Below are 10,211 nucleotides of genomic sequence, written 5' to 3'. Positions count from 1 at the left end.
TTATAAACCTGAAGACTGGAGACTTTTTATAGAGTCCTCTAAACGAAGCATAAAGGCAGTTTTGCTCCACAATACGAATGTTTAATGTACATGATCTTGTAATTTAAATAGTCATGACTAACTGTTAGAACAGTTGCGGTAATTGGAACAGTGAAAATGTACATGATCATTTTTATAAAAATTTATCTATTGTAGTGTCTAGAATTATTCTTAGGGTGCGTTTATACGACTGTTGGAAAAAAAATTTTTACAGAAAAAATCAGAATTGCGTTCACACGCCCAGCTGAAGGTGATTCTGCAACAAATCACATAAGCGTTTGCCTTGAATCAAACAGGGAAGATAGACATGCAAGTTATTGTAGAAACACCTTCAACTCGGCGTGTGAACGCAATTCTGATTTTTTCTGTAAAAATTTTTTTTTCCAACAGTCCTATAAACGCACCCTTAGACAATGGCACTGACAAACTAGAGTGGTCCTCGCTAGATCGATTAAGCGCCTTAATCGTTAAAAAACTAGATATTGAACTACAGTCGATATTCATGCCTGAGACGAGGCTAGTGCGAATGTAGATATTTCCTAGAATGCATCTCCACCGAATAGCACCTCGGTGTGAAGAGTTCTTCTAGGGCGCCATCTCTGACGAGAAAGGTGCTCCTCAACTCAACAAAAATAGTAGGGGTAATATGATAATCGGGAAAATTCGGAAAATGATAGTCAGTCCACGATGAACCTTCTGTAAATTGACACTGTCTGACAAGTGTATATATATGTTATTTTAATACAGGCATATAATTTTCTTACAAACTTCAGAAGTGGGATAACTATGCCCAAAACGCTCTTGAATAAACTGTGAAAAAGAAGTGTCTAAAGCTATATTTTTTCGTCGTGGGAGGTAAAAGAAAATCTTAAGATAGAATTACCGCAGGTACCTCGTGTTTAGTGACCCGGTTCGGGTTTGGTTTAATTATGCTGAAAAGAGAATTCTGTTTTACTCTGAAGCTAATTAATAAAGTGCGCGAGTATCCGGTCAGTTCTGTCCGCGAGTTTGAATCGATTCGAATCAAAAACTTTTAAGTTACAGCAAATTTCGTGAATCGAGTTGAAAATTTGTGCAAATGGCGGATTTCAGTGGCATCATGTTTAATTCAATTAGTTCCTAAGAAGAACGTGGTGCGTCGTTTAAATCACATGAGTGTGCGCAAGTGTAATTGGCCCTAGTGCCAATTTTGAGTGTCACGTGATTCCGTATAAGAGTGTACTATAGATCCCAAGAAGTTTACGCTAACTGCCTTGAAGGAGGCATGTAGTAGTCTGAATATTTCCACGAGTGGGAGTAAGATAGAAATTATAAGGAGATTACAGGAGGCGGATCCTTCCGATCCTTGGGTGGGGATCGTGCCCATGCTAACGAGCGAACAAACCACTGATGAGACTACAAACAGGGACTCGGAAACGAATGAAGTTCCAGATCCAGCAGCTAACCGTTTGCCAGAAATACAGAGCCGAGACAGGGAAATTGAATCGTTGCGCAGAGAACAAGATTTAATGAAACGAGAACTTGAACTCGCTAAGCGAAAAATAGAATTTCTTCGAAATAGTTCCCCGCCACGATTCAGCAGTCGTCGGCTGGTACCAGTCAATAATCATCAGGGCATGCTTTTGTTCAGCAATCACCACTTTTTGTCAATGTCAATGCTATGAAGGACTTGTTGAGCGATTTCTCATGGGCTAAAATGGATTTTCGTAAATGAAAGGAATAATTTCAGATGCTAAGGTCTACGTATAATTTAAATCACGAGCATGGACGTGTATGGATTGCATCGAAATTAAAAGGCGAGATTAGAACCATGTTTGATAGACGCGAGGACCGATTAACTTTACGAAGGAAATTTGAAAACAGATCGTGGATACCTTCCGAATCGTTTACTGATTATTTCCATGAAAAAATCATATTATCCAATACGATCAATGTTGAAGAAGAAGAACTGGTGGATTATTTAATTGACGGTATACCGGATGTGTCATTAAGAAACCAGTCTAGGATTCATCGATTTGTGGTTACGCAGGGTCTCTTGACCGCTTTCGAAAAAGTTTCATTAAAAGGTGACACGAAAAGTAACCAAGAAGGTAGTTCAAATAATCCATCGAAAACTACAGTTTTGGAAAATGTTATGAAAAGCCAGCCAATGGTAGGAGAAAAACAAAACATTGTACGTTGCTTTAACTGCAGTAGAACCGGTCACATGGTGTCAAGCTGCAGACTTCCTAAGTTTTATTCTGCTTAGGTCGTTATGACGTCGGCGCGACGCGGCGGTGTATACGCGATTAGCGAGCTGAACACGCTGTAGTATATATAGATATACTCTATGCATGAAATACAATTTCTCGCGTTAGATTTTAAATGCTATCGTTACAAGTAAAAAACTAAACTTTATATACAAAGTAGTGTTGAATTTTTAAAATCTATAATTCTAGACATTTTAAAATTGTTCGTATTGATAAACTTTCCGTGCAGGTAGGACAAAAAAGTCCATTATCGAAAGTCAGAAATAGGAAACAAAATCGAAAGGACACCGTACACATATATGTGATATTCAGCCCCGGTAAATTTTTTTAAAACTTATCGCTTGCTGGGTGTAAAATCATGATACCTCGGATTAGCGTTGAAAAACATGATACCTCGGATTTGATTTGAAAAACATGACATATCGTCGTTTGGTTTGAAGAACATGACACGTCGAAACAAAAATTTTTTATTGAAATTTTGTTTGGTACCACTGACCGCGAAATTTAAAATGATTTGTTATATTACATTTTTAAAAAATATATGATAAGAGATTAAAATCAAAGTAAAATCTTGCACTTTACTCATATAATTTTAAATATTTCACGACATGAAATTTATTTTAATTCCCTATATTAAAGAACCAGTTGAGACTAGTAGAAATTGAACATGGATCTACTGGTGCCTACTGGTTTTAACTTCGAAATCCGATTTATGTAACTGAAATGAATATCCAATATAAAATTGAAATGGATTTATTCTGGATTGTCCTCTTCAATTTTTGTTTCAACCCCAGTAAAAAAAAACTAATTCAAATGAATTGAAACGAATTAACATTTTTGGTAGGCTCCAATTCGTATTTGTCACAAAGCGGGATTCACTCAAGCTCTTTGTATATTCAATTGAATTTAATTCAATATGTACCAATTTGTCCAAACGAATTCGCATTCGAAAGAAATGGCCAAGGAATGCATTGAATTCGTGCTAACGAATTGAAAAAAATTAAAGGCTCAAAACTTGTCCAGTGAATTGGTACGGATAGAAGGTTCGGAAGTTCAATACAGTTTCACGAATTCAGGAAAATTGCATCATGGCTCCAATTCGTATTTGTCACAAAGCGGGATTCACGAAAGCTCTTTGTGAATTCTTTTTAATTCATTTCAATTAGTTTTCGTTTACTGGGACTTGTTTTAACATGGATTTCTAATCTTATAATTTCTACTTGCATTTCCAAGTTCGCACATACTAAAAGTATCAGCTTGCAATTCCAAATACAAAAATTAAGTTTAAGTATCTACTTGGTTCAATTTGGATTCTCGAATACTACATTCTACTTGACATGTCAAATTAAAAATCATCAAGCTAAGTTTAATTTGAATCGGGGATACATTCAGTTCTATGTGGAATTTCAAGTTTAAATTTAAAGAGTTTGATTTATAGCGAATTGGAAGTCACATAATTGTTATTTTCGCCAATTGTTATTTTGTAAATTGTCATTTTTGCAAATTTCCATTCTTACAAAATATTAATTTTTTCACTGTTATTTTTGCAAACTTGCTTTCTTCGCATTAACAGTCTAAAGAATTGATAGATGCTTCTGCTAATTGTTAATTTTTGCGAAATTGTTTTGTTATGAGTTGTTATTTTTGGTAATTGTTGTTTCGCTAATTTGCATTTCTCGAATTGATATTCTTATGAATTGTAACTGTTGTTATAAAAAATTATTTTACCTTATTCTCCTTCGACCTGACATATTATGAAGCGAAATTATTTATTTCATATAAGTTTCAAATATTTGACACATTTTAAATTTCGCGGTCAGTGGTACCAACCAAAATTTGAATAAAAATTTTTTGTTTTCGACGTGTCATGTTCTTCAAACCAAACGACGATATGTCATGTTTTTCAAATCAAAACCGAGGTATCATGTTTTTCAACGCTAATCCGAGGTATCATGATTTTACACCCAGCAAGCGTTATGTACATATATTGCAGATTTTTATGTTTCAAAAAATGTTGTATTAAGAATTTTGATCAAAAAACAATTAGCTAGAAATACAGGGGTTGATATGATTTACGTATAGAAGATAACACAGCCACACAAAAAAGCTGTGATCTAGGAGTCTGACTATGTATACTTTATGTTTTATGTCTCAAGTAATTTACGTCATTTCTGTCCGTAATCAAAGACAAAACTGTTGAAGGGACAACAATTATCTTTGACTGCAGGAAAGGTTATAACACTGTGGACCAACATAAGTTTGAACATCTTACAGTCAACCATTCTTGCAATTTTGTTGATCCTAATACTAATGCCCACACTCAACACTTTGAGCGCTATAAACTTCAAGCGCTATACGCCTTGACAAACACTTTTATTATTATATGCAACTATAAAGGGTATTTTATATTCCTTAAGCAATTTCTTAGACTTGAAGATTACAGCATCGTAACCCAAAGTTCATTAAAATCTCAAATAAAAGAAAGACCAATTACGCTAAATTCAAACGAAAGAACTGCTGAAAAAATTCATCGATTCATTGATCTTCAGTAAAAATAAAATTTAAACCTTCGTTGCTTGAATCTCACACCAACAGCGTTTCCAAACTTCTAACAACTTGAAAAAATCCAAAAATATACACAATAGAAATAAGAGGACAAGAATTTTATTAAAATTAACTTAAAAAAAATTTATTTATCAAAAATTTAACAGTAAAATTAATTAACTAAAAATACAGTAGTATCTAAATTAACGAATGATTATTAAGCAAGAGTTCAGAAAATCCGGACTGGCTCAAACTGACTCTCAACGATTAATAATGAATTGATAATTCACGGCTTCCTAGAAACCTGCATTCAATTTGGGAAAAATCCTTCCTTCTTACTCTCCTTATTTTTTCCAATCAATCCATTCCTATCAGATCACCATGAAAATCTAAAAGGAAAAGGGTCTTTACGAAACACGTGACAAAGTTTCCTAATTAGCCATGCTCGAAATCATTTTCTGCTGGACTTGATAGGAGACGGGCACTAGAACCTGAATATTGCCTATAGTAAGAGTAGACAAAAAGGCGATAGAGCTACCCTATCAAGAAAATAATGACAAATCATTAGAAAAATAATCAGAAATTCTTTTGTTTTTAGATAGTATTTCTTACAATTGCAGCTCAAAAACATTAAAAAGAAATAGAACTCTTTAAATACTGTCAAGAATCAACAAAACTTTTATGTCTGCTACTTTTATTTTTTATAGCATAGCAAATAATCTTTGTTAAGCATTTATTCTTGTTGCTTTGTGTAAAAAAGTCGCCATGCCTTTTATAACTTAGGTATAATGTCGAAAACCTGTATTAACTTTTCTAATGTTTAACATCATTTTTGTTTATTTTAACACTATACTTAATGTTTATAAACTCAGATTAATTTGAAGACTATTTTACGCATAGCATATAATGAAAGAATTTGGAATCTTTGATATTTAATGATTCTAAATATATAAAATTTATTTTACAAATAATAATTTGAAGATATTGGAATACCCTTCAAGTATGGTCTGCCTGGTTTGTGAAGTGAAGTAAGAAGCTGACAGAGTTCTCAAAAACATCAAATTCATACTATAGATCTCTGTCAGAAATAATCAGATAAATCAGAAATCATCAGAGTCACGAGAAAACATTAGAAAATTTGAAGAATAATCAAAATGTCTAATGATTTGTCATGATTCTTTATTATTCTTTAGTTGGGTACACTTAAGGTTGCTAAAATCTTGTATCTATTATTCTTAATAGGTCATTTGATTGCAAATGAGACAGATTTGCAGAGAAGTGTATACTTATCTTCTTATTACTAGCTTGAGAAGCTTATACTGGTTCTTTGTCATTCGTAGGACAGATTTGTTTAGGTTAGTATATGAGTTTTTTATTTTATTTTTCAATTAGGATCGCAGACCCTTTTTGTTTCTAACCTTCCGCGACGATTGCGGGTGAACGTAACCGTTGTGCACATTATTTATTATTATTAAGGTTTTATGTATTTTTTCTTTATTCCTACTTTAGATCGCTGACGCTTAATAGTTTATATTTATTGTATAATAATTATTCAATAATGCTTCCCTATGGACGTTAGTTAACTTTACTTTCGACGTACAATGAGTTTTGCATTTTTACTCTTTAACGTTTCTAGCGGGTAAACGGACCCGGAAACCGACTTTTCTTCAGAGGGAACTTTTTTCAGAATTACATTTTGATTCTTTCCTGAAAGTTTCAATTAATTTGACTGAAAGTTTTTTTCAATCTATTGTGTGCGGGGTCCTTTATAAAAAAACTGGCTCCGGTAGCACGTTCGGGGTTTCACTGCCAAAAATCTCTTTTCAGCGGTTCGCCGGCGTGAACAAAACGTTCACGCCAGAAACAGTGGCAAAACTAACCCGGCGCTAGTCATAGACAACACAGCTGTGAAAATATTGGTTCGATCGTTAATATCACTAACTTCCCTATTTCCCCCAGGTCGCAAAACTGTCGGTAAAGTGGGAACACACGCTTCATTTTCCAAAGATAAATTATTTTGCACGCTACTAGGCGTACGGATTGGTGTGAACGAGGTACGAGACTCCCCGGGACTCAAACCTCACGCCCTTGGGCACTGAATAGACTAGTGATATGCCAGTACTGAGTACTGACCAGGTCGTATTGGTCACGCCCGTCATATACACTCCGCCGGTCAACGGGTTCCACGGAATCAAAATCCCCAAACATCCTACTTCGCATACACAACAAACGCTCTTTGTTAACTTAAACGAACCCCGAATACTAACACAGACGGCTGTATTAACGAGTACTTGTTCAAAATGAAGTTGAAATGTTAAAAGGAATCAATATGCGACAGGCGTCGCCTGCCTCCGCTATGGTCTCTTCTTAAAGCACTTAAGAGGCCTAAGCAAAATAAAACGGGAAGCTAACGCAAGTGTGAGATAGAACAGAACAGAAATAGCATCTATTCTTTTTTATCTCATGCTTGCGTTCGCTTCCCGTTTTATTCTGCTTCGGACGTAATTTTTTTCACTAAACAATAACTAATTGAATTTTAAAATTGTCGATTTGATATTTTGGCAAAAGTTAAAATAGCCAAAATTGAATTTGACCTAATTTCTTTTGTCAAATCGACGGTTAATATAATGCGATCCCATGTGAGCCGAATACGTTGACCAAAAGCAGAAAATTATTAGAGAGAAAACAATAACAATATCAACCTATGTCTTTTGGACTTATGATTTTCTGATTTTGGTTGATGTATTCTGCTCACATGTAAGCAAAATACGTCAACTGAACACAGAAATTTATGAGTACAAAATGGATAGGTTAATATTGTTATCTTTTCACTCTCATGATTTTCTGCTTTCGGTCAACGTATTTGGCTCTCATGGGATCGCATTATGTTGAGTTCGCTTCCCGTTTTATTCTGCGAATGGCCTAAGCACATTGAAATCGTAAGACGTAAACTTATATCGTAAGAATAAGTTAGAAAAGGACAGAAGATTTATCTATCCTTCTCTATCCCATTCTTACTATATAAGTTTACGTCTTACGATTTTTATGTGCGTTGGCCTTTAGAACTTTAACAAGCGTCAAAGATATGTCATAACCTCACTTTTTGCATCAATCACATGTTGTATTATATTAGGTTATGACTACTTGTGACTGACGTCATAAAATGCAACAAAAGTTGTGTAACAAACCAAAGGAGTAACGTAAGAAAAAAATCCAGTTAACATAGAGATGCCGAATTTCGTTCCAATTTAAAAAAAACATAATTACTATAAAGTCTAATTTATATTTTTAGAATTAATAATTTTACTAATTTCTGTCCAAGAGATTAGGGCCTAAGCACATTAAAATCGAAAAATGTAAACTTATATCGTAGGTATAAGTTAGAAAAGGACGGAATACTCATCTGTCCTTCTCTATCCCATTCTTACGATATAAGTTTACGTCTTACGATTCTTATGTGCGTTGGCCTATAGTAAAATGAACAAAATTCAATGATTTCGAAAAAGAATTTGATGTAGGTTGTTTCCGACGTAAACGTATCTGTAAGAATGAGTTAAAAAAGGATAAACAACCCAGTAAAAAAAATTCGATACACGGACCGCGGAGTTCGTATACGAGCTCGGTAGCTCGTATGAGAAATATGAGAAATCTCTCATACGAGCCTTTTCCATAATGAGAAGTGTATAGATGCTTGTATACGAGGTGACTTTTAAAGCATTTTTATTAATGTAACACTATTTTAAAGTAAATGTAGATTTATTTATTATATAAATGGTCTTATATAAAATAATTAAATTTAATACAAAATCGTGCTTACCGCATCTGAGAAATATCTAATGTCGGTAAGTAAGAGAAACAAGGAATTATCAAATTCTAACCTTTTTCAGTGTGAATAAACTTTTTGAACAAAATTATCCTTTTTTTCTTAAAACTTAATTTCCCTTATGAGTTTAGCTTTGTTTTAGATGAGAAAATTCATTTCTATTATCTACATTTACTTTAAAATAGTGTTACATTAATAAAAATGCTTTAAAAGTCACCTCGTATACAAGCATCTATACACTTCTCATTATGGAAAAGGCTCGTATGAGAGATTTCTCATATTTCTCATACGAGCTACCGAGCTCGTATACGAACTCCGCGGTCCGTGTATCGAATTTTTTTTACTGGGAATATATCTCTCTTTTTCTAACTCATTCTTACAGATACGTTTACGGTTGCGATTACAGTTACGTTTCTATTCTGCTTTAGCCTTAAAAAAGGACAGAAATATAGTCTATCTGTTTCTATCTCGTGCTTGCGTTCGTTTCCTGTTTTATTCTGCTTAGAACTTTAGGAGATAGGTGGAGATGTCTGCTTCTTCCCGAGTCTTTAAAACATCGACTCGACAAGACGTAGAAAATCGATACCTGGATCTGTCAAAACATCAACTCTCAAAATATTCTACTCTTCAAAGCATAGACTCTTTAAAGTCCTAAGCAGAATAAAACGGGAAGCGAACGCAAGCATGAGATAAAAAAGGACAGATATATCTTCTATCTTTTCTTATCTCATCCTTGCGTTCGCTTCCCCCTTTATTCTGCTTAGGCCTTAATACGTAGACTTTCCAAACCATAGAAACTACAAAACACAGACGTTTTATATATATATATTTTATATATATATATGTGAATTGGCATGTACGAGGACTTTTTTAAAGAGTCATATTTCTTTTTATAGATACACGGAAAAAATTTCTGCACCGCAGAGGTTTCCGTTGAACACCGGCAGTCCAAAATTCAGGCACAACTCGTAACATCAACAAATGTGCCGCTGCCGTGCCCCAAAAGCAGAGCAGCGACTTTATAATGAGTGGCAGAGTTACATTGTGTACCGCAGCGGTGCGTTAGTGTACCACAAATGTGCGCTAGGAACACGGCAGCGGTACATTTCTCTGAGACAGCAGTGGTGCTATGATGAAAGCGTCTGCTGTGCAGAAATTTTTTCCGTGTAGGTATACATTAGTGAAAGGAACATATGTATACAAATAAAAATTCAATTAATTAATAATTATTAATTATACATCCAATTTAGTATAGTTTGGCATCTACAAGGACCTGTTAGGATTGGCTACATTGAGGACATTTTTGTACAAACTACATTTATCTATACTTCTTGTGTATAGAGATGTACAAGGACCTTAGGTATATTTATGACATTAATTCATGATGTACAGAAGTTATAAGTATAGGCTTCTCTGAGGACATAACCTAAAAATGCTTCTTGATTCGAGAAAGAATAGATAGACTTAAGTTCTAGAGTAAATAGGTGTTATGTATAGCCTATTATGGGGACATTTTTGTAAAGGCGGAAAAGCATATAAGTTTGTGTCATTCCTTT

This window comes from Leptopilina heterotoma, unplaced genomic scaffold (assembly GCF_015476425.1).
Source record: "Leptopilina heterotoma isolate Lh14 unplaced genomic scaffold, ASM1547642v1 Lhet_12, whole genome shotgun sequence".
NCBI classification, from domain to species: Eukaryota; Metazoa; Arthropoda; class Insecta; order Hymenoptera; family Figitidae; genus Leptopilina; species Leptopilina heterotoma.
This window is presented reverse-complemented; position numbering follows the sequence as displayed.